The sequence below is a fragment of the Tursiops truncatus genome, chromosome 7, assembly GCF_011762595.2.
Source record: "Tursiops truncatus isolate mTurTru1 chromosome 7, mTurTru1.mat.Y, whole genome shotgun sequence".
Taxonomy (NCBI): domain Eukaryota; kingdom Metazoa; phylum Chordata; class Mammalia; order Artiodactyla; family Delphinidae; genus Tursiops; species Tursiops truncatus.
In genome coordinates this window covers 43,753,239-43,779,017 of record NC_047040.1, presented here as the reverse complement: position 1 = coordinate 43,779,017, position 25,779 = coordinate 43,753,239, and the positions used below count along the sequence as shown (strand labels likewise).

The following is a 25,779-nucleotide window of genomic DNA, read 5'->3' as shown; positions in this document are numbered from 1 at the left end:
CCTGGAGGCTACCCTGTCCTATTTGAAACCAGCTTTAACCTCTAGTTTGATTTGGCTTCACTTTTCAACATGGAGCCATTTCTGAGCAGCTGTAGGTTAAGAACAACCCCCCCACCCCTTCCTGCCCTCCTTCTGTATACAGGAGAGAACCTGAATCATATTAGACCTGGAGTCTGTTCACTTTTCTTTTTCCTTCTTTTTCAAAAGGTCGCTTCTTTAATATCTGGACAGATAAGAAGGATGATAATTCTATTATGACAGCTACCAACTGGGTACTTTATGAGCCGTTCAGTTCCAAATACTGCAGGGGAAGATGTCTCCAGGCCACACCAGACCAAAATCTGTCAATCTCAGAGTCCAACAACCACTTTAATCTCTTTCATATGAAACTTGAGCACTCACTGCTTTTCATCGGTTTGCTATTATCAGTATTGCAAGTGGATTTATCATGAGGCTAATGGAGCATAAACTTCAGGGACCCTTTGTAGGTTCCAGGAGGGGCCACAGTGACTTTGTAATTTTGTTTTATTCTTCCTAAAGAGGGACCTCAATTCCTAAAGCTTCAGGGCCTATAAAATTCTCATCGGTATGATTTCGTGGTTAAGAGCTTAAACACTAGAGATAAAGGACTTCTCACCCTTTTACTATTTAGTCATTTTAGGTTAGTCACATTAAATTTCAGCCTTGGTTTCCTCAGTTGTAAAATGGGAATAATAGTACTTATATTTTTAGGATTACGGTAAAGCTTAAGTAGTACTTATACAGTGTTTCATGTATGAGAAATGTTCGTCGATGCTAGCTGCCATTATTATTGTTGTTATTCCCAGAACAAGACGATAAGCTCCCTGAGGACAGGATCTGGCACCCCAAAGGCCCATTACAGGCACCAAAAAAAATACTTGCTGAAGGAATGATACCTTTTACAGCCAACTCCACTCTCCCCACCCTCTCTACGTGTCTAACCAGAAATACAACTATAATTGCGTTACAGATGCGACACACATGGTTACCTCTTCAGCAAGCTGCCAGATACTCCGTAGCACTTTCTCACTTTGAAAGAGTGCTTTAGTCTCAGCCCTTCCCCGGTGAGTCCTGAAACCCTGGTTGTTTGCCTCCTGTCTCTTGCCAAGCTCCTCTCTCCCAGGTCAACCGAGGACAGTCGGCCACAGCCACCGCTGGCCCAGAGACGCTGAGGCAACGCATTAATAGTGTTAGCATTCTGCTTGGCACTGAATAAATGCCCTACAAACGATGGCTATTATTGTTGCTGCTACTGTTGTTATTATTATTATTATTATTACAATTCCCAACCAGCCGGCCATCTACCCTCCGCCCCCTCCCCCCGGAGCTAGGCCTGCATCTTTTGCCTGGGGTCGGGGTGGGAGGCTTTTAGCCGGGAGCCGGGGTGCGGGGACCTGGGGATAGACCCTCGCGTCTGCTCTCCCCCTTCGTGGCGCGCCTCCCCGGCAGGGCTGGGGCGGCGGGTCCCCCGGGGCCGCCAGGGCTGGCGGGAGGCCGGGAGGAGCAGCCGCCGACGCATCCGCCGCCGCCGCAGGAGGCGGAGCGCTGCACCTGGCGGCGGGTCCTCGGCGCTCAGCCCTGAAACGGGTCCAGCCGGTAGCGAGCGGCGGAGGCCGGGCCAGAGGAAGAGGAGGAGGAGGAGAGAGGGTCGCGCCGACCGGTACGCTCGGCTCGCCGCTCCCGGTCCCCCCACCGGCCCGCATCCCTCCGCCGCGCCCCGCCCCGCCGCAGCTCCCGAGGAACCAGTGACCCGCCCGAGATGGTGAGCGCCGTCTCGACAGCCGCCGCCCCGGCGCCCGGAGCCGCCGCCCCGTGCCCGGGGGAGATGGCTCCCCGCGCCCCGCGCAGCTGAGCTCTCGCCGCCGTCGCCGCCCGCCGCAGGTGAGTCGGAGCCCGGCGCGAGGGGGAAGGGGTCGCGCTCGGCGGGGCGGCGGGGTAGCCCCACCCTGGGCTCCCCTGCAGGGGTCGGGCCCGGCCGGAGGGCGAGGAGCCCCCTGCGGCGCTCACACCTGCAGTCGCTGAAAGGCTTCCGAGGAGGGGCCTGGCCTCAGGGCGTGGGGGGGTGTCTCCGCTCCCAGTCCCGCTCGCCTGCTACTGTCTCCCTCCCCTTGGATCCCGAGTCGGTTGTCATCTTTTGGGGCGCTGAGGGCAGCTACAGCCTGCACCCCCGGTGCGCCCGGCGCGAGCAGCACTTCCGCAAACGTAATTGCAGTCGGGAAAACAAAGGCGCTGCCCAAGGAAGCCGTCGCCGGGCGCCGGCAGCAGCCAGGGAGCCGGGTGAGGGCTGCGCCCCAGTGCCCAGGCCCTTGTCGGCCCGGCCGCACTCGCGCCCTTGCCATAACCGTCCTCGGGAGAAAGGGAGGCGAGAACACCAGACAATCCGAGTGCAGGGACGTAGCTCCTTGGGTGGCAAGAGGAGGAAATTGACAGCGTCTGCTTACCCAGGTGAATAAATACGCAAAATACCTCTTTCCCTTGCCTGCTATCATCCTGGGAGAAATTCCCCGCCTCCGTGCTGCTTTACTTCAGCCTGGCCTAACATGTCCCTAGAGCCATTATGAGATAACAGTCGGGGTTTCTAGTCCTTTGGGGTCCTTTGTGTCCCCTACACGGCTCCCTGTAAATTTAAGTAGGAGGGTGAAAAATTCCAAATGCGACTTTCCCCTTCATTTATCCCATCTGCACGTGGACAGGCAGGTGGATTCGTTACCCTGGAGGCCAGCACACGGTGCATTTCGCCTCTCCCACATATATTCGCAACCACAAACATTTCCTTTCATCCGAAAATCTTTAATAGTTAAACATTTTACAGAGCTACTGGAACAGATAAAATCTTGCCTATTAGTAGTAGAAAAGAACCTCGAAGAGTTGAGGCTTTAATCCCGACTGGTGTCTAAATATTTTTATGCTGTTGGGCATGTCACATCTTCATGAGCCTCAGTTTTCTCACCTGTAAAAGGAGATGGTTGGATAGTACAGTGGTCAAGCTTCCCCCTAATTGTTCTAGAAGTTTAGGATTTTCTGGAAATCTAACCTTTTCAAAATAAATGAATGTAAAGGGTGGGTGGACGTACAGTTGACCAATGACATGTGATAAAAGCAGATGTGTTTTTGGTAGGCCTCTGGTGTCTGCAGAGCATCTCTTCCCCAAGACGTGGCCACTAGTCTGCTAAAGGTGTATGCATCGTTGATGGCCTTGTTAAGTAAAAGGAGAGGATAGGAAGTCGCCTCACTGGGAAGGTCGGCTTTTGACACTTTAAGCTGATGGTCATCAGCAGACACGGAAGATATTTTCAGTTATTTTGTGGTAGTCAGATCGCTTGTGTTTACCACAAGTTGCAAGTAAAACTTAAGATTGCTTTTAGGAGGAAGCTGGGACATTGCTGCTGAGCCCAGGGCTGGGGGAGTAGGAGGAGAAAGGATCATATTTCAATAATGCATTAAAGCTACTAAGCATGTTTACAGTAATTTATTTCTAAGGCACTTTCTGTATCTGTATGAATAAGGTAAATGTAAAAACATGAAGGCAAACCAAAACACAAAGATAAACGAAACAGCAAGGTTTGCAGGTATTTGGTGATATGAGGTATTGGATCACCAAGTCTAGCATATATAGTTTCTGGATGATTAACAGTAATAAGGCACTTTTTGAGCACTTAGTATGTTCAAGACACCATCTTAAACACTTGATTTCTATATCTCTGTAAGATAAGTCTTGTCGCATTTTATGGATGATGAAAAGGAAGCTCGAATGGTTAAGGAACTTACACAAACCACATAATCAGTAAGAGGTGGAGTTAGGTTTGACCCCGTGTCTCTGGCTCCAAAGCCCAGGAAATTTCCACACGGTGTCCCTCCCTATTCAGGACCCATTAAGTCTCACCACCTACACAGGTGCCTTCCTTTGCTTCTTGCCTTTGAAAATTAATTTCATTGCAACATACATACATTACATATGTTAACATTTATCTGTGTAAGATAATCTATATAGTGCATATATATTTACGCATGTATGTTTACCCATTTGTTCTCACCATTTTTAGGTTGAAGGCAAGTGTAAAAATGAATATAACCAGATATATTTAGTGTTAGGCTGACAGGTTTTTTGTTTGACTTCTTTTGATATTCAGTACATCTTGATTTAGCAGTCTCATTGTAGGGAAAGGGAGAAATGCAATAGATGTAAATGTATTTGTTAGCTGCTTTGGCACATTGTCTTGGGAAAAAATCATGATATGGTAAGTGAAAAAAGGAAGAGATTTATATACAAACCATCATACAAGCACACGTATACCTTGTTGTCTCCAAACTGTTGACAGTGGCTTCCTGAAGGAAGTGGGTTCAGATGGTAAAGAAAAGAGGGTACTTTTACTTTTTACCTTATAAAGTTATGTTTGGGCTTAAAAAGCTTTTTTTTTTTTTTTTTTTTTCAACAAGCATTTGTTATTTTATTATAGAAACTAAAAAGAGAAACAAAAGGAATAGAATTGATTCACTTAATAAAAATCAAAAATAAGAAAAAAATTGAATGTGCCTAAACTCTGTAATGTTAGAGAAGTGAAATATGAGACTCAGGAGATCAAAGAGGAAGGTGGTATTCTGGGAATCGCATGTGTAGGAGCAAAGGGTGACCAGTCTTGGATGACTAAGTTTTACCTTTTCTAACAGTATCTATAGGGTGTTCTACAGCACCCCCAATTTTCCTCCCCAATAAGAATGCTTTGGTGCACACACCCCAATTTACCTGCTGGATAGGGTGATAAGAATTTCTTCCTGCTCTTGCTAGTGGTGGCTGTCTTTGGAAGCGTAATTGTTCTTTATGTAGAAGGTAGGAGTAGGAGAAATAAATTTATCTGCTGTGTCATTTCCTGAAATTACGGCATTCTGGATGACTTCAGGTGTAATTATTTTTAGTAACATAATTTCAGGAGCAGGAAGTTGTCAAGTTAATCTAGTCTGATGCATATCTAAACATATATATGTATAGATACATATACATGTGCATATATGTACATAATCTTGTCTGATGTGTATATATACATACAGATGTATATATACAAATCCCACAATTCTGTTTTATGTAATACTAATAAAAATCATTGCTTAGAATCCTTAAAAATTAATACATTTTCCTGCTCAGACTTAGAAATCCAGAATCAAATACATTCAGACTTTTCAGAATCAAGAAAACACATTCTTCCTTGTGTTTTGTACCCAAAGGAAAAGTGAATAAGGTTGGTTCATTATAAACGTAATAGGCAATAACGAGAAAAACATAATTGTAAAATTATTTTGCAGAAGAGATATTCTGACAATTTTAGGTGTCATCCAACGTTTCATTCAAGGTTCTAATTATGTTTTGGGCTGAGGGAAGTCTCAGGCTTTTGATTTAGGAAACTTTGTTGCTCAGTAGGTTCTCTTTAAACCCAGAAATCAAGTGCAAAATCCTACCCTAGTACAAAGCCAGTTTTGGTAAAACCTTTTCCTCAAAGCAAAATGAATGTGTCATTTCCCAGTGCACAGCATTTTGGATTCCTGGGAAATGCAGACGTACCCATCTGCTGTGAATTCTGTGTGGGGCAAAGAAAACACCCTTAATGTCTCCATCAGGAACATCCCATTTGGATATGATTCCTCCATGTTTAGTTACCCAACATTAGCTGTCTTTGGCCATTTATTCTACTTTACTGGCATTTTGGAGGGTGAGAATGCCTGTGTCAGCCTGATTTGTTGTCCTAAATCCTGAATGACATGTTATCCAGTACTTAGCCCTATTGTTGGGTTTCAGTAACTTTGCTTTGTAGCTGGTTTTCCTTCTCTGTATTTATAAGACACTTATTTACTGCTTTGTAAAATGGCATTGTTTAAATTAAGTTACTTGGCTGGGTAGCTTTTGGAAACTATCAGAGCCATTTGCTAAGATATTGATTTATTGGCGCGGAGCCCAATAGAAAACTAAACCAAACCAAACCAAATAAAAAATGTGGAACACCTAAACTTTGAACCTGTATATTAATACGTGTCTGCTATAGCTATTGCAACTCAGGTTGCTAGTTTGTGGCTCTAAATAGCACACACACACACACACACACACACACCCCGCTACCTCAGCACCAACAAAAATACCCCAAATGTTGTGTATTAAAAGTAGCTTTCATCTGCTTTTGTCCACTGTAATGTGAATATGGCTGAGCCATAGATGTGCTGATGATTGTGTTGAAGAGATGTTAAGGTTTGGAAATGTGAATGACTGGCCTGTATTACCTTGTGACCTGGTGGTCCTGCTGTATTTAGGAATGGGAGAGAATGGGGCAAAGATGAGAAGAGATCTAGGCTCTTACAAAAACCATATTCCAGAGATATAAGAGAGGATTGAGTGAAGGATGGCCGAGACATCTTTTTTGACATTTGTTCTGGCCTGTGTTTGAGTAGGGGAGACAAATTCAGGGAATGATGTGGAAGTAGAAAACAGGGAAGTCCAGCTTTGAATGACTCTGAGGAAATGTTTTGATGTGAGACCAAGAGTGGAACTTGGGGGAGAGGGAGATGGGACGTTATGAGTCAGCAGTGGCCAAGGGAGCTCTGGTGTGGATTTGTTGGGGATAAAAGGGGAATTGGAAAGAGGAACTGGTGTTGTCTCAACAAACTTGATTTGTGGTTAATTGTGCCTGGTGAAAGTGCACGAGAAGCCTAGGCTAGTAGTAACTCCCTGCGTGGTTCTGTAGAGAGACCTGGGTGCCCCCCACCCCACTTTCCCCACGTGGCCACTGTGGGGTGAAGAGCGGAAATGGAGCAGTAGAGTCCAGGACTCCCAGAGGAACTCTGAGCCCCAGAACAGAGGAGGAGTGAGTCCCTATAAGCCATGTGGCGAATTCTTCTCTTATAACTGCTCTGGGCTTTTTTAGGCCCAAGGTTAAGGTAGAACACACTTGGCCCAAGGTAAATAAGGCCTTTCTCAACACAGCCAAGCCCCAAAGCCCCACACTAAACACTTAAAGCAGAACCATACAGAGCGACGTGGACACTATCTGTGACTTTTTAAAGAAGTGCACTGATGTGATGCACCATAGCCAAGCTTCTGTAGCTGTGTGGGGTGCCTTCTCTCTTCTATTTCAAAATGCTTTCTGTGGAATTGTGTTTAGCTAATGAACAGGTAGACCCCACACTCACCTTTATGAGGGAGTTTGAATAAAAGAGTATCAAAGGGGTAAAATGACACACTTTTAAATTTTATTTCCCATTAATGAGGTTCCCTGTGTTTTGAAGGTGTAATATCTCTAAGAGTATCTCAGGGCTGCCCTGGTGGCACAGTGGTTGAGAGTCCGCCTGCCGATGCAGGGGACACAGGTTCGTGCCCCGGTCTGGGAGGATCCCGCATGCCGCAGAGCGGCTGCGCCCGTGAGCCATGGCCGCTGAGCCAGCGCGTCCGGAGCTTGTGCTCCGCAATGGGAGAGGCCACAGCAGTGAGAGGCCCACGTACCGCAAAAAAAAAAACCAAAAAACCAAAAAAACTGTATCTCAGAGCTCTTGTAACTGGCCTTTTCACTTGTTCCTGCTGGTGAGCAGGAACAGCACAAGGATAGGCGGACTTCAGCTGAGCAACTCCAGGTGACCTTTCAGGAACTACAGGGTCAAGGGTGTCCCAGTTATCACTCAGATACCTTATATTTCAAATAATGCCTTTACAATATGTATTTTATTTATTTTATTTTTTCAAAAACTTATTTTTTGGCTGCATTGGGTCTTCGTGGCTGCGCACGGGCTTTCTCTAGTTGCGGCGAGCAGGGCCTACTCTTCATTGTGGTGTGCGGGCTTCTCATTGTGGTGGCTTTTTCTTCGTTGTGGCACATGGGCTCTAGGTGCGCGGCTCAGTAGTTGTGGCACGCGGGCATCAGTAGTTGTGGCTCACGGACTCTAGAGCACAGGCTCAGTAGCTGTGGCACACGGGCTTAGTTGCTCCACAGCATGTGGGATCTTCCTGGACCAGGGCTCGAACCTGTGTTCCCTGCATTGGCAGGCAGATTCTTAACCATTGTGCCACCAAGGAAGTCCCAAACATATATTTTAAAAGTGATATATGCTCATTGGAGAAAAATCCAGTCAAGTCTAAGAAAAAATTAAAGTAACTCCTAATTTTACTTCTGAGAGATAACTCCTAGTAATATTTTGGTATTATTTTCATATCTTTTTCTAAAGTATATTTTGTATGAAGTACATAGATTTACAAATATAAACTCTTACAATACATACAGGTTTGTGTCTTGCTTTTTTTCACTTAATGCAGTGCACAGATTATGAGCATTTTCCCATATTCTATTAATTCTATTTAAGTTCTATTAATTAACTTCAGTTTTTCCATCCTGTGGATGTAAGTTTCTGTTTTTCTCTCATGTGGACATACCATAATTTATTTAACTGTTTCTATTACTGATTGCTCACTTTGTTTCAGTTTTGATCATTATGGTAAACATCCATACACTTAAATCCTTGCCTTCTAGAAAGACTATTCTTCTATTCTCAGTTGATGAGAGTGACTATCGATCTTCATCTTTACCAGCATTGAATATTTTCATTTTCAAAAATATTAGTATGGCATGTTTATTGAAGTATCTCGTTTCTTTAATGGCCGAGGTAGTAAATCTTTTTCTGAAAGAAACTGATAGCACTTGGTACCTCTCAATTTATCAGAGTCCTAACAGCATAAGAAACAAGATAATTTTAGATTACATATGCTGGAATGTGCTTAGGATATAAATGATTATTTTAGACTATAGTGTGCTTAAGGGATATAAAGAAAAGTCATTGACAGTAGCTACATGTCTATAGAAGAATGTATCCTAAACTTTGAGGTCTGTATTTTCATCTAGATTGTAAACTCGTAAAAGATATGTCTGAGAAAGAAACACCTATAAATTTCTGTTTAGAATGCCTTGTCTTATAGATAGACTGTATACTCTTTAAGCCTCTTAAGTTTCTCAGTGTCTTAATAGTGCCAGAATAGCTACATAATAATGCCAGTCTTTTGTTGAATAAGCATTTATCAAGCACCCATTATAAATATAGCATTATTTTACATATATAATATGTGTACTGGTGCTCTAACCCAGTGTTACAGTACCAATACCTGGAGTTGTATTTTTATTTCTCATTATAATTCTTATTTTTCCACAGTCTACTTTTCCTGTGTTCCTAGTAGTTTTAGATTTTGGACCCATAGTCCTATACTAATTGTATTTGCCCAAGTCCTTTTCTGAAAAGATTTGAAAAAAAAATTGAATGTGTGTCTGTGTGTATAGAACAAATATTCACATAACTAGGTTTAAAAATAAACCAAAAAACATTTTAATAGAATTTTAATTTCTTTTTTACTCATATATATTCTGTATAAATTGCTTTTCAAGTATAGCACGCAATAATTTATAGAGGAAAATCTGAAACTTTAAGTAAATAACATAGCTTTCAATATCAATCTTTAAAAAAGTCTTTGTTTTATACTTCAAAAAGATAAGAAACGAAAAAGAAAAGCTGAGATTTTTCTGTGTTAACTTCTTGGCAAAGAAACAAAAATTGTGTCTATAATCATTAAAATCGTAAATAATTTGATAATAGAGACAGTTTTCAAATGACAAGAGGTGACTTGCTGTGGCTTCTGCTTTCACTGTGGCCTGTGCCCATGCTGACCAGGTTCCAGCCTTCCCTCTTTCTCTCCTCTTCTAACCCGGTACCTGTTCTATTACCTAGAAGGTGTTTGAAGACACCGTTGCAATGCTGGCATAGTTCTCAGGCTCCCACATGAAAATAATTGCACTTGTAGGGTTCTCAATCTGAGAAACTGCATAATGTTGGAAAGCTAATAAGAATTGCATAAACATTTATTAGAGAAATAGATGTATGATGGTAGCATCAATATACATTGGAAAATGAGTGGAACATGTATGTATGACACATTTATTCAGTGCTTTCAAAGACCACTGGCAGTAACTCCACAGCTCCCACAGGCTAGAACTGTTGCCCTGGAGGAAGCCAGTGGCGGGTGAGTCCATGCCCGCTTCTGTGGCTCATGGCTGGAGGGGAGTGGGTAGGGAAGCTCTGGGTGGGCTTGTCTTTCGAGACCTGTTGCCAGCATTCCACATTGCAAAGTAGAAAGAATTTTCCCCAATTTAAAAGTTATGTGCTTTGTAACACTGAGGTTGGCACTCTTGGTTCAGTAATCTGAGTACCACCCCTATTTGTAAGATTATTTCAGTGGGGAAATGGTTTCTAAGCTTCAGCAATTGAAGTACAATGAATATTGGAAACCCGGCCGTTCAGGAGTTTGGTTATTTTAAACAAACAATTTCATTGCCGTGTCTGGCTATTGATTTTGGTTTAGAGAGAGATGACTATGCACTGGTTCTATTTTTCCAAAGTTTCTGTGGCCCCCTTAAATCCTTACATTGTTTTCCTTCTTGACAAATGAATGCAGAGTGTCAGCAGCAGCATATTCAATTAATTTTACTTCCTATTTTCAACACCTATTGGATTTTTTTTTTTAGTTGCAGAAACAAGATATAAATATATTTTTAAAAACCTTTTTCTTCCATGCTGTACTATGAACTGTTACTTGTTCCTCACACTGGGCTTGTTTTATTTATTTATTTTTTAACATCTTTATTGGAGTATAATTGCTTTACAATGGTGTGTTAGTTTCTGCTTTATAACAAAGTGAATCAGCTATATATATACATATATCCCCTTATCTCCTCCTTCTTGCATCTCCCTCCCACCCTCCCTATCCCACCCCTCTAGGTGGTCACAGAGCACCGAGCTGATCTCCCTGTGCTATGCGGCTGCTTCCCACTAGCTTTCTATTTGACATTTGGTAGTATTAGGAAGTTTATTTGAGAGGTAGAAGGAAACGAGGTTCGGGGGCCTGCTTCAAATTTATACTATAAGCTCTTGGCACAATATTTAATCAAAAGCCTAAAACGAATAAATAGAAATCTGCTTCCATGATGGTTGATAAGGTCTAAGGACCTACATTACAAATTTTTTATTGACATTTAAATGTGTCTTCCACAAAGTGAAAGTGAAAACCCCCTTGGCTTTTATTACTAAAACCACATTTAGGGTTAAAGTCTATGCCACGCCCCTGCACTCCCACCCCACCCCCCATGGAAATAATTTGTTCTTTTTACCATCTTAGTAGGTGAAGGGAAATAGAGTTGGCTTTGTCCCCTTTCTTTCACATTTATTATGTTACAGATATAATTAAACTGTTCCTATATTTTAAAAATTTTTTAATATTTATTTACTTGGTGGTGCCAGGTCTTAGTTGCGGCACAGGCACGCGGGATCTTCATTGCAGCCTGTGGCATCTTTTTAGTTGCAGCACGCGAGCTCTTGGTTGGGACATGCGGGATCTAGTTCCCTGACCAGGGATGGAACCCGGGCCCCCTGCATTGGGAGCGCAGAGTCTTAACCACTGGACCACCAGGGAAGTCCTAGGGGGCTATATTTTATTTTTTTATTTTTTTCTTAAAGTCACCATTTATTAAGAGCTTACCATGTACCAGCCCTATTAACCTGTCACATGCATTGTTTTCATCTATTCCTTGCAGCAATCCTAAGAGTTTAGTGCGAATGAGATTTACAGATTTATAAATGTAAAACCTAAGAGGTGAAGAGGTTAGAAACCTGGCCAAAGCCATGTGGCTAGTAATTGCTTCAAAACTGATCTTTCAGCCTCTCGTGCTCACCCTCTTAGTTATGACGTGACACCCTTTCTAAGCACAATCAATCCTCTTAATTGCCCAGTGAAATAGGCTGGGCTTGTGCCCCTGTTCCCAGGTGCGGACAGTGACCTGAGTGGTAACATAACTTGCCCAAAGACACCTGGTTATTTTTTTTTTTTAATTTTTTCACACACACACACACACACACACAGTATTTTATTTTTACAAGAGATAAATAGACTGACACCAAGCATGGTAAATGGATGACCACAACAAAAGCAACAATGATTGCAATTACCAAACAGGAAACACACTCATACTATGTCATAATATTGACATTCAGTCCAGTAATCCTCCACTGTAACAGCTCCTTTACTCTGCAGTGAAAATTGATTTGTATATTTTTTGCCTCTGAGTCCTTGTGGGATTTTTTTTTTTTTTATTCAAACAGAAAGTCACAAAAATTATAATCATCCTCATCAGTTCACTCAGTCCCAGGGGGCTCTATTTTAAATGAAAGTTATTTCTTGCCGTGGATACTTAATTATCATTCTAGTCCATAATCCAACAATGTGTTCTCTAATAAGCCTGTGCACCCATCCCACCTCCCAGCTAGGCTGTGGTCGTGGAAATGGATATGGATGTAAATTCATGAGCCGTGATGGATAAAATGCTAGCTGGGTTCCGGGGTTCAAGGGTGGATTACGAAAAACTTGGGAAGAATGCTTTTGGAGTGATTACAAAATAAGGCCCAGCATTGTAATGAAATATCATACCCTGGAATGAGATCACAGCCACCACCACCACCGAATGTTGCTATGTTGCTTTTGAGTTAGAAAAATGCTTTTTCTTACATTATTTCATTTAAGCCCTAGAACCCCTCTGAGAGTTAATTGACTCTGGTTTGTGTTTTTAATCTCCATTTTACAATGAGGAAAGGGAGGCTCAAAGAGGTGGTGCTTTGTCAAAGCCAGGAGAGCAACTGAGACTTCTCTCTGCACTTCCTAAAATTAATGTCTGTCACCTTAAGCTTTAGTAAAATCTTATGTGTATTTTGCCATCAGGTATTTGTCAAAAATAGCCAATATTTATTGAGAGCTTACAAGAGTAAAGGGCAGTATGCTAAGTACTGGATTCCTCCCTCAAAGAGTTTATAATCTAGTTGGGCAAACAGGAAATATCTATAAAAAGAGCAATAAAATTACCCCTATGTCATGCAACAGCTTAGGTGTGGGAGTAATCTTCAGAGGTAGAGGAAGGAGTTAGGAAAATACTGCAAGTTTATTCTATTTCCAGATGTTATAAAAAATTGCCTTAGATTCAGTTCATAAAGTACTGTCTAAAATGATTCCATCACAGGATATCAGTATTTGCAATTAGTGTTACACTAAAATAGAAGGTCAGATGTTAGGGAATCCTTAGTAGAGGTTGCAGTGGCAGAACCCTGCCAGTCTGTTTTCCACACTGAAGCTATAATGATCTTTGTAAAATACAAATGTGGCCCTTCTACTCTCCCGTTCAGTTCTCTTTGGAGGCTCCCCTTTATGCTCAAAACACTTAATACGCCCAAGTTCTTACGTATCAGGCACTGTGCTAAGAGCTCAACACACATTGTCCCTTTTCATCCTCACGGCTACCCTAACGGAAAAATATTATGATGTTCCTTATTTTGTATATGAGGAAGAGTAAGACTTAGAGAAATTAAAAGCTTTCCCAAGGCCACAGAACTCGACAGTGGCCGAGCTAGGATCCCAATCTCGGCCAGTCTCTCACTCCCGACTCAGGAACCCCTTGGCATTGTGCAGAAGGCCTTTCTTGATCAGCACCTTCCATGGTCCTCCTTTGTGGGTTACGCTTACTCATCTGCTAAGGCTCCCCTTAAGGCCCCACCCCAGAGACTCCTGTGTCACCCGTGCTTGCACCTATTTTAACATTGGGCACAGCAGGTCATGGTTGTGGAGAGACCCCTGCCTCTCTCTCTCCACTGGATTTGATAGCAGGGACTACGTCTTTATGCCATTTGAATTATTGATCACCAAGCATGCATCCCATCTAATGGTTGGTGTTAAATTCATGCTTGTGGGATTAAAAAAGAAAGCATGTCTTTACCTTCACTATAACTCTCTGATGTAGTATTTTGTATTCTACCCAGTCATCCCTCAGCTTGATACTTGAGGGCATCTGTAATCTATTGCTGTTTGCTAGCCTCGTTTGCCCTTCAGCCCCAGTATTAACCTTGTAAGGATCTCCTGCTGTCTTTTCTTTCCCGCATCCTGGAGTAGTTTTTCCATCCTTTGTCTAAGGCAAATCGTACACATCTTTCAAGGTTCAAGTTGAGTCCCTCATTCTCTTGACAACTCCCATCTGGAGTTTGGACTCTCTACTCTGAACTCCAGAAGCACCCCTGTCATCAGTAACATTTTTGGTTAATTATGCAGTGTTCTGTGACTTCTCTTGTATTATTCCTCTGACTTGTCATTTAAATCTTCCTTGTGTTTTGGGCTCACCTTGTCAACTATAAAGTCTTCGAGGCCCAAGACCTCTTTGTCTAGTAAGCGGCACAGTGGGTTGACAGGCAGTACCTGCTAAGAGCACAGACTGTCTGGATTTGAATCCCAGCTCTGCTGCATATTCCCTGTGTGACGTTGGGATAATTATTTACCTTCTTTGTGCCTCAGTTTCCTCATCTGTAAAGTGAGGAAAGTAATCATGTTTACCCCAGAGAACTGTTGTGAGGAATAATGAGTTAGTACATTTTAAGCCCATAGCAAGTGTTATTTAAGTGTTGTGGTGGTGTAGTTAGTAATAATAGTGAGAATAATATAGCCCACTGAAAACTCTTATTAAAATACAAAAATGTTGTCCAAGGGGGACAACCACAGGCTGTGAATTAACCACTGTATGGATCAGTTTGTCACCTAGCAGACAGGTTTTGCTGTGAGCCTGGGAAAGGTCCATCAAGAATGACGAGGATAGCAGGTTCTGGGTTCTGGGAAGAGTTTCAGTCCAAGTGGAATGCTGTCGCTAGCAGCTGTGGGGAGCCTGTGGGTGTAGCACTGAGTGCCTGCAGGGCTCAAACTAGACTCCGGAGAATCGGGGCTGACAAAACTAGAGCTAGTTTGATTCTTTCACAATCTGATGTAGCCATAAAGGAGCCACGTCAAAATGCTGCAAAAGGAAGAGGAAGGTTCCAAAATAGTCATTCACCTTTGCACACCTTAATGCCCTTGTAGCATGTGTAACTGTTGTAAAACCAACCTTATATTTCTTTTTCATGACATTGGCTCAATGTGTAGCAGATGCTAAAGCAATCCTTATTGAGAAAAGATGTGTTGGAATTGAAATTGAGTGCTGTGCTTCTGAGGAAAGCTCTATTCTGGAAAATGCTGGGGGTTGAATTGAATGTTCACAGTACAGTATGTAAATACCAGGATGCGAAGGCTCATTTAGAGGAGCTTCTGTATGTCTATGTTGGGAATACACTGCAGCAGTGATTAGAGTTCTGCTCTGGGATTCACATTGCTCAGAAGCATAGAGAGTGGTCAGTAAGAGTTGACAGGGTAGAGCTATAGCTCTGAGGGTTCAGGAAGTGGATTTCCCCATTTTGCAGCTTCAGTCCTGGTCTCTGGGCAACATCGTGTTGATAGCTGTGGTGCCAGGAGGAATGTCCCAGTAATCCAGGGATTGTTTCCTCTCCATCACTGGTAGTTATGTCACTGATACATTAGAGCACACATTATCATAGCGTTGGCAGATCTGACCTTTGGCAATTATTATTCCAAGGAATATATTCAGGTTTAAGATTTTCTTTCTTCAAAAGTTGAATCCGTCTCCATACTCATGTATTTGTGGATAACTCAATGTAATTTTGAGCAGCTTTAATTTAAATATTTAATGAAGAAAGCTATCAATTTTAACAAGAATGATTTCTTCACCCCTCATCAATAATTCAGAAATAGCTGCTGTTTTTTAATGACTCAGTGTAGGTACCAGTAGCATGAATGCCCTTCCAGGTTTTAAAAGGCTGTGTTATGTATGTTCACAGTAATGATGTTGATTGCTATCATTAGAGAGTGCCAAGTGAGAAAGCTTTTCTAAAAAACAAACAAAAGCCCTTCTTATCCAAGTAGGATTAACTGCAAACCTGTAATATAGATTTTTCTAGAGAAATTCATAGATTTATTTCTGTTTATAATTTGAAATGTCTTCTCTCTTTTTTAAAGTTTCTTTAAAAAATCTTTAAGATTCAGAAGTTTAAAACAAAATATTAGCTTAATGGGTTCATGTTGGTGGACTATTAAATAAAAAAAGTCTCCCCTAGATTTGTAAACAGGTTAAGTACTTCATACAGCATGTAAATATTCTAACTTCTCCTTATACTTACTCTATCAATCCTTATGGCAAATTAAATGTAATCTAAGTCATCCAAAGCATGCCCTGCTTTGGGACATATTTTAATTTTATTAAAATGCAGAGGTTTTTGGGGGGTTCATTTGTTTCTTTTTTGTCCCTGATACTTTGATTACATAGATGACTGTAGTTATACTTTATTTTGTTTCTCTGTTCACAATGTGATTATTTCAGTTCCTTTTCATCAGTATCTAAATATGACCTGAAAATATTGAGTCTAAACACTAATGTCCAGAGTTGAAACTAAAAGTTTTTGTTTGTTTGTATTTTTAGATTTGAAATTCATATAGAAGTTATTGAATGTGACATTCATATAAAAGGTACTGAATGCCATATTACAGGAACATTTTCTTCACTACTTTGCATTTGTTGATATTTTGACAACTACTTAACATCTGGACTCAGTTAACAAGAGAAACTTTGCATAACCTATGATAATTAAAAATCATTTGAATCAGATGGAGAGGAATGAGTGGTTTAGGGGAAGTCACTCATCAAGGTTTAAATCAACCTCCTAATGTAATATATTTTGCAGCTTTGAATGAGCATTTGGGGGTTGATTCAGTTCTTCATCATCACTTGAACAATTCGGGAATTATGCTTTTTAAAGGTAACTTTGTGTCCTTCTCTGACCTACTTGTTATAGAAGCAGCAGTTGACTTATGGAGGATAATTAAATAAAAGCCACCTGACAAGAATTCATGCAGTCAGCATTCCTTCTGTACAATTCTGAAAACTATTTTTAGTCTGTGAGAGAAAGATACTAGCAGCTGCTTTTGATTATCTTGTACCAAGACAAAGCCCATGTGACTGCATATTTCTTTTTTAGCTTTGATTTTTATTTTTTAGGTGAGTTATGCATGTACAAAGCTTTTTTAAAAAAAATTAGCAAGTTTACAAAACTTGTTTCTTTTTTTTTTTTAAATCAGACTTCTACGACATCCCTCCTCATTTTCCCTCCCAGAGGCAACTACATTCTCTGTCTTTAAGGTGATTATTTTGATATTCACCAGTGCATTTTGAAATGAAAAGCTTGTATTCTTAATTCATGATTTTTAAATGTAGGCATTATCTGTTGTCTTCCCACTACGGAAGATACAGAGTTACTCTCCATGCTGTCCCGGCTCTCTGTGCCCATTCAGCCTTCTCATTTCCCTATCTTCCCCATATAGTTACGTGGCAATTTTGGTTAGTTCAGTAGCCCTTCCTTACATTAGTATGACTATGTGATCGAAGCTGAGACATGTAGTAAACTACGATTATTTTTCTTTTCTTGTGCAACTTTTTGTTTTCTTGTAGTGTTTTGTTTACCTTTCTCTAAACTTACCAGTAATTCATCCCTAAACTCTTCACCAGTGGTCTAAATTTCCTCTTAGGACATTCAGATCTATTGGTATTCTGCCGGTGTCACTTTGCTGACAAAGCCTCTCCTGGAGCCTGCACACCTGACCCAGCTACACTGGCCGCCTTTTGTGTCATCCTGGGATCTCCAGTCACCAGCATGCCGTATTCCCTTTGCCTCTCTCCTATGTTCTCTTATTTTCTAAATTCCATGTCTTACTCTCTCTTGTTTTATTTCCTTGTTTTGGCAGTGCACAACCTGAGAAAGGGTATATGAGAGGTACATTTTTTTTGGAGAAATTGCATATGTGAAATGTCTTTCTTTTACCTATAAACTTGAATGATAATTGGGTTGAGTACAGCTTCCAGTGTTGTTGTTGAGATATCTGAAGCCATTCTGGTCCCTGATCCTTAGTATGTGACACATTTTATTCTCTGAAAGTTTGTAGGGTCGTCTCTTTGTCCTAATGTTCTGAAAGCTTGATGATGTACTTTGGCTTGGATGTATTTTATCCACTGTGTTAAGTACTCCGTGGTCATTTCAGACAACTCATATATCTTTCAGTTCTGAGAAATTTTCTTGAATTAAAAAGATTCCTAACTCTCAATTTTCTCTATTTTTCTCTTGGAGTTCCTGTTTTTTAGGTACTTGACTTTCTGGGTGATCCTATATTTGTCTTGTCTTTTCTCTGCTAGTTTCATCTCTTTTCTTTTTCGCTTCATATTTTAAGTTTCTTTTTTTGTTGTTGAAAAATAATATAGTTCACTGACTTTTTATAACGTGAATACTTCCAATTAATAAAGATCCAGATAAAAACAAAAACAAAAAACCCCAAAACCCCCAAATTATCAGGACCCCAGAACTCCTTCTAGCTACTACCTTACCCAAGGGTAATTACTATCTTGAATTTTTTAAATTAATCTTTTTTATTCTGAGATAATTATAGATTCACATACAGTTACAAGAAATAATACAGATATAGACCATTTATCCAGTACCCACTTTCCCCCAGTGGTAACATCTTGCAAAACTTTAGTATAATAGCACAACTAGGATACTGACGTTGATACAGTCAAGATACAGAACATTTTTATCACCACCAGATCCCTCACGTTGCCCTTTTGTAGCCGCCGCCTCTTTCCTCCCACCTCTACTGGCTACTGAACCCCTGACAATCACTTATATGTTCTCCATTTCAATAATTTTGTCAGTCTGAGAATGATATATGAATGGAATCATACAGTGGATAATCTTTTGAGATTGGCTTTTTTCACTCTTCATAATTCTCTGGAGATTCAGTCAGGTTATTGTATGTGTCAATCATTTATTCCTTTTTATTTTATTTTATTTTTTTATTTTATTTTTTTTTGGCGGTACGCGGGCCTCTCTCACTGCTATGGCCTCTCCCGTTGCGGAGCACAGGCTCCGGACGCGCAGGCTCAGTGGCCATGGCTCACGGGCCCAGCCACTCCGCGGCCCGTGGCATCCTCCCAGACCGGGGCACGAACCCGTGTCCCCTGCATCGGCAGGCGGACTCTCAACCACTGCGCCACCAGGGAAGCCCTATTCTTTTTTATTGCTGAACAATTTCCCATGGTATGGAGGTACCAGTTTGTTTAACCATTCATCCATGAAGGACATCTGAGTTACTTCCAGTTTTGGGCTATTATTGATAAAGATGCTGTAAACATTTGTGTACAGGTTTTTGTGTGAAAATAAGTTTTCAGTTCTCTGTGATAACTGCCCAGAAGTGCAGTTGCTGGGTCACGTGGTAGTCACGTTGTTTGGATTTATAAGAAACTGCCGAACTGCTTTGCAGAGTTGCTGTACCATTTTACATCCCCAGCAGCAGTGTATGAGGGATTTAGTTTCTCTTTATCCTTGTCAGAAGTCAGTGGTGTTCCTATTTTTATTTTAGCTAGTCTTATAGGTGTATAGTGATGTATCATGTTTTTAATTTACATTTTCCTAACGGTTAATGACAATGAACATCTTTTCGTGTGTTTATTTGCATCTGTATATCCTGTATGTTCTCTTTGGTGAAATGTCTCTTCATGTCTTGTCTGTTTTCTAATTGGATTGTTTGGTATATTTTCTGTTGAGTTTTGAGAATTCTTTACATATTCTAGATACTAGCCCTTTGTTGAATATGTGGCTTGCAAATATTTTCTCCCAGTTCATAGCTTGTTTTTCATTCTTTTAATAGAGCCTTTCACAGAGCAAAAGTTTTAAATTTTGATAAAGTCTAATTTTCATTTTTTCCTTTTTTGAGTCATGCTTTTGGTGTTAAGTCTAAGAATCGTTTGCCTAGCACTAGAACCCGAAGATTTTCTCCTAGGTTTTTTTTTCCTAAAAGTTTTACAGTTTTACATTTAAATCCATGAATCCATTTTGAGTGAGTATTCATATAAGGTATGAGACTTAGGTTGACATTCATTTTTTGCCTATTGATGACTAATTGCACCAGCCCTATTTGTTGAAAAGTTTTTTATCTTTCTCCCATCAAATTGTTTCTGCATCTTTGTCAAATATCACTTGGACATATTTTTGTGGATTTATTCCTGGGCTCTATGTTCTGTTCCATTGATCTATGTGTCTGTCCTTCCACCAGTACCACATAGTGGTGATTAGTATGTGGCTAAGTAATAAATCTTCTTTTTCAAAATTGCTTTAGCTATTCTAGTTCCCTTTCCTTTTCAGATAAATTTTAGAGTAATCTCACCTATATCCACAAAAAAATCTTGTTGGGATTTTGATAGGGACTGTGTTAAAACTGTATATAAATTTGAGGATAATTGAAGTCTTTACTGTGTTGAGTGTTCCACCCCATGAACATGGTATGGTTCTCCATTTATTTAAATTTTTAGTTTCTTTTATCAGCATTTTGTAGTTTTCAGCATACAGTCCTGTACATGTTTTGTTAATTTATACTGAAATATTTCTTCTTTCTAGAAGCTTTTGTAGCTTTTTTGGGATTTCCTACATAGACAGTCATGCCAACTGCAAATAGAGACAGTTTCTTCCTTTTTGATCTGTATGCCTTTTGTTTCCTTTTCTTTTCTTATTGCACTGGCTAGAACTTCCAACACAAAGTTGCATAAGAATGATGAAACCAGACAGTCTTCCCTTCCTCCCTATCTTAGAGAGAAAGCATTCAGTCTTTCACATTAAGTGTAATGTTACCTGTGGGTTTGTTTTTTTTTTTTTTTGCGGTATGTGGGCCTCTCACTGTTGTGGCCTCTCCCGTTGTGGAGCACAGGCTCCGGACGTGCAGGCTCAGCGGCCATGGCTCATGGGCCTAGCCGCTCCGTGCCATGTGGGATCTTCCCGGACTGGGGCACGAACCCATATCCCCTGCATTGGCAGGCGGACTCTCAACCACTGTGCCACCAGGGAAGCCCCTCTGTGGGTTTTTGTAGGCGATCTTTATCAAGTTAAGGAGGAACCCCTTTATTCCTGTTTTTCTGAGACTTTTCCTGAATGAGTGTTTAATTTTGTCAAATGCTTTTTTCTGCATCAATTAATAGGATCGTGATACTTTTTTTTCTTTACCTTGTTTATATGGTGGATTACATTGATTGATTTTCAAATATTGCACCAGCCTTGCATCCTTGGAATAAATCCCACATGGTCATATGCACAATTCTTTCTACATATTGCTAAATTTTCTTTTCTAACATTTAGTTAAAGATTTTTGTGTCTGTGTTTATAGGGATATTGGTCCATAGTTTTCTGGGTTTTGGACGTTTTTTTTTGGATACAGGAGTCTCACTTGATAATTCTTTTCTTTTGGCATTTAAAAAATATTGTATTCCTTCTGGTGTCCATGGTTTCTGATAAAAAATCTGCTATCATTTGAATAGTTTTTCCCCTGTTGGTAAGTTGTGATTCCTGTCTCTGCCGTCAAGATTTTTTCTTTGTCTTTGGTTTTAATAGTTTGACTATGATGTGTCTTGGTGTGGGTTTCTCTTGTTTAGAATTCATTCAACTTCTTGAATCTGTAGGTTTATGTCTTCTGCCAATTTGAGAAGTTTTCAGCCTTTATTCCTTTGAGTAATTCAGTACTGCCCTTTTCCTCTTCTCCTTCAAGGACTCTGATGACATGAATGTTCAATCTTTTGTTATAGTCCCACAGGTTCTTGAGGCTCTGTTAATTTTTTTCAGTCTATTTTCTTTCTGTTGTTCAGATTGTATGACTTCTATTATTCTTTCAGCTCACTGATTCTCCCCTCTCTCTCCTCCATTCTGCTGTTGAGTGCATGCATTGAGTTTTTCATATTTTGGTTATTGTATTTTACAGTTCTAAAACTTCCGTTTTGTTTTTCTTTATATATTATATTTCTTTGTTGAGACTTTCTATTTCTGTGCCTCAACTTTCTATTTTTTTCATTTGTTTCAAGCATGTTTGTAATTGCTTGTTGAAGCATTTTTGATAGCCGTTTAAAAATCCTTGTTACCTTATTCTAACGTTTGTCTCATTTTGGTGTTGGCATCTTCTGTCTTTCTTCACTCAGTTTGAGGTCTTCCTGATTCTTGGTATGATGGTTTTTTAAATTGAAACCTGGACACTTTGGGTTTTATGTTGTGAGACTCTGGATCTTACTTAAGCCTTCTGTTTTAGCTGGATTTTTTTCTGACACTGCTCTGGCAAGGGAATGGGAGACGCTGCCTCATTACTTCCAGATGGAGGTAGAAGTCCAGGTTCCCCACTCAGTCTGTGCTGACGCCTGCAGTAGAGATGGGTGTTCTGGCTCATGATTAGGTGTCCACTGATACCTCCCTGGCTGGGAGGGGTAGGAGTGCCTTTTTACTGCTCCCCACATGGCCTCCCGTGGATACCACAGTGGAGGTAGGGGGAGTAATCTTGTTACTGCTGGGTGGTAGTGAAAGTTCTGACTCTTCACTGGGCCTTCTCTGACACCACCTCAGTGGGGAAAGGGTGCCTTGTTAATCTGACAGGTGGGGTGGAAGTCCAGATTCCCCATTTGGCCTCCACTGACACTGCTGTGGGCATGTGGCCTCATTACCACCTAGCAGTGATGAAAGTCTCAGCTCCATACTTGACCTTCTCTGACACCAACTCAGCTGAAGGGTTGGGGTGCTCTGTTATAGCTGGTGAAGGTGGAAGTCTAGGTTCCCCATTTGGCCTTTGCTAGTAGAGGTGGGAGTAGGACACGCTTTTCTTTCTCTGTGTTACTTAACTGGAATAGAGCAATTATCTGTAGCTTTCTGGTTTTCTAGGCTGCCCTTTCCTGGTTCTTTGGCTGGAGAGGCCCAGTTTTTTTTTTTTTTTTTTTTTTGGTCCATCCTCATTAATGTTTCTGAGTTCTTTAGCCCCACTCATCGTTGTGTTGTTCTTTGGGTATCAAGGCCCCCAGCAGGTCTGCCTTTTTCTGCCTACGTTTTAGAGTCTTCTATGTTTGTTTTATATATAATGTCCAAGATTTTTAGTTGTACTTAGCAGGAGCAGTAAGGAAAAGTATGTCTACTTCATCTTCTCAGAAGCAGAAGTCTACCTGGCTTATAATAGCATAAATTAGTTTTGCCAACTTTTGAACTCTGTATCAGTGGAATCATGTAGTATATGTTCTTTTGGTTTTTGCTTCTCTCATTCCACATTATGTTTGTGAGATTTATCCTTGTCATGGCACATGTTTGTAGTTTTTTCATTTTTATTGCTATATGGCATTTCATTGTATGGATATAACACAACTCATGTATTCTGCTGTGGACAGGTTGCTCCCAGTTTGGGGCTATTAAAATTGTCCTGAACATTTCTGTAGATATCATTTGGTGAATATATTACTATTTAATATACATACCTTAGACTTGTCATGGGCTATACATTCAGGTTTAATAGCTATTCCCAAACAGTTATTAGTGTATCACTTTACACTCCCACCAGCAATATATGAGAGTTCCAGTTGCTCCACATCCTCACCAACACTTGGTATTATTTGTCTTATTTATTTTTCCCATTTTGGAGGTATGTTACATTATTGCATTCTGGTTTTAATTTGCTTTCACTGCTCACTTTAGTCAAGTTGAGCATCTTTTTATATATTTATTCACCATTTGCATAAGCTCTTTTGTGAAGTGCCTGTTCAAGTCTTTTGCTCATTTTTCTTATTGGGCTACTTGATATTTACCTATAAATTTTAAGAAGGATTCTTTATATATCAGATACATTCTTGTGTCAAATATATATAACATTCACCCTCACCAGAATACCTTCTCCTACTCTTTGCCTTGCCATTTCAGATTTAATGTTGCCTTTTTATGAACAGAAGCTCTTGATTTTAATGTACTCCAATTTATTTTTTTCTTCCTTAATGCTTAACACTTTTTATGTCCTATTTAATAAATCTTTTTTCTATCCTGAGATCTTCAAGATGTTTTTCTGTGTTTTCTTCTAAAAATTATGTTATTTTATCTTTTACTTTTAGATATACAATTCATCTGGAATTGATTTTTATATGACATGAGGTCGAGGTATCTGTTTATTGTTGTTTTTGTTTTTTCTAAGTCACCTCAAATTTTCCTTTCACATCATCTGTTAATTTTTCATTTGTGCTCTTTTTTCTTTTTCTTTTTTTAAAAATAAATTTATAAATTTATTTGGCTGTGTTGGGTCTTCATTGTTGCATGTGGGCTTTCTCTAGTTGCAGCGAGTGGGTCTACTCTTCGTTGCAGTGCATGGGCTTCTCATTGTAGTGGCTTCTCTTGTTGTGTAGCACGGGCTCTAGGTGCGTGGGCTTCAGTAGTTGTGGCTCACGGGCTCTAGAGTGCAGGCTCAGTAGTTGTGGCGCACAGGCTTAGTTGCTCTGCAGCATGTGGCATCTTCCCGGACCAGGGCTCGAACCCATGTCCCCTGCTTTGGCAGGCGGATTCTTAACCACTGCGCCACCAGGGAAGTCCGTGTGCTCTTTTTTCTATAACACATTTTTATACCTTTTTTTTTTTCATTCAAGCATTCCTTTTATTCCTTCCTCCTCCTCCTTAAAAAATATGTATTATCTTTTGTTTCATAGTTGCATTTCTTTTCCTATAGATATTAATAGTATATTTTAAAAAATATTTTCCTCCTCACAGAGCTTCTATTTTCTCCATATTGATTTTTTCCCCTTTTTGTTTCGGTTCTATCTTTCCTGGAAGAGACTTTCCTCAAATACCTTGTAATTCTCGGTGACTGCTCATATTTAGTGGCAGGGCTAGATAAGACTCTGAACTCCTGTGTGGAGTGATTTGGTTGGGTTCTTTAGTTGGGGAGGCTTCAATATCAGGATTGAGAGGTCATTTCCCTCGGGCTAGTCAGATTCTCCCCAAAGAACCTTCCAGTTCTTGCCAGCCTCTGGGAGGATGAAAGCCTTGGAGGATAAAAGCCTTGCCAGCCTCTGGGAACCTAGCGAGGTAAGTGGGATGGAGGCTGGAGTCGGGGCCAGGGCTTGAATCTAGGATGTGTATGTTCACTTAATGCCCCCTGTTTTCAATATGGCACCCCTACTCTCAACTGTTCCTGTTGCTCTAGGGCTCAAGAACCTCTGTTTCATCCTCTCCAGAGGGAAAAACCTCTAGTTGTTTGGCTAGCTATGTGGAGTGGAGAAGGGAATTGGGCATTCGGAGTTGGGGGTCCAGACTTTCGATTAACTCTGTTAATCAAGCCCCCCTCAAACACACACTCTCTTACTTGCAGATAAACCTAATATGGCCAACCCATGAGCCTTTGAGGGATTCCGAGGAACAAATGTATTAGTTCTTGCTTTTCCCATTGTCAGCCAGGGTTTCAGCTTTTTCAGATTTACCGTGATTTACCAATTGTCTATGTTCTGGCTTCCAGAATTTTATTTTATTTTCCCAGCTTGGATTATGACTTTAAAAGTGTGTGTGTGTGTGTGTGTGTGTGTATGTGTGTGTTGTTTTAGTTGGATTTAGGGATGGAGTAAAACCAGATGCACTTTAATTTTCCCAGCTTGGATTATGACTTTAAAAGTGTGTGTGTGTGTGTGTGTGTGTGTGTGTGTATGTGTGTGTTGTTTTAGTTGGATTTAGGGATGGAGTAAAACCAGATGCACTCAATCTGCCATTTTTATCTAGAAGTGTCATATAATTTTATACGTTTTAAAAACAAATATTTCTTTCAAGTTTGAGCTCAAAATGAAATTAATTTAGAAAATGAGTCCAAAGGAGAATTGCCGTTCTTTTCAGGTAATGAAAGAGAATTGGAGCTGCTAACTTGGGTAGGTAGAGGCAATAATGAAGAAAGAAAAAGAAGTAGAGAACATTGAGGAAAAC

The 25,779-nt window shown here is 40.6% G+C and overlaps 1 protein-coding gene across 2 annotated transcripts in view; it reads left to right on the top strand.

Annotated features, from left to right (window-relative positions):
* The first annotated feature begins 1,762 nt into the window (after positions 1 to 1,762).
* Positions 1,763 to 25,779, top strand: part of MFSD6 (major facilitator superfamily domain containing 6) — a 74,162-nt gene continuing 50,145 nt past the window's right edge. The window contains exon 1 of one of the 2 annotated variants that reach the window (XM_004319753.4): positions 1,763 to 1,902. The gene's annotated coding sequence lies outside the window, so the exon portion shown is untranslated. Of the gene's footprint in view, positions 1,903 to 2,269; positions 2,467 to 25,779 lie in introns of those variants that run through there. The other variant, XM_019931504.3, reaches the window with a different exon arrangement.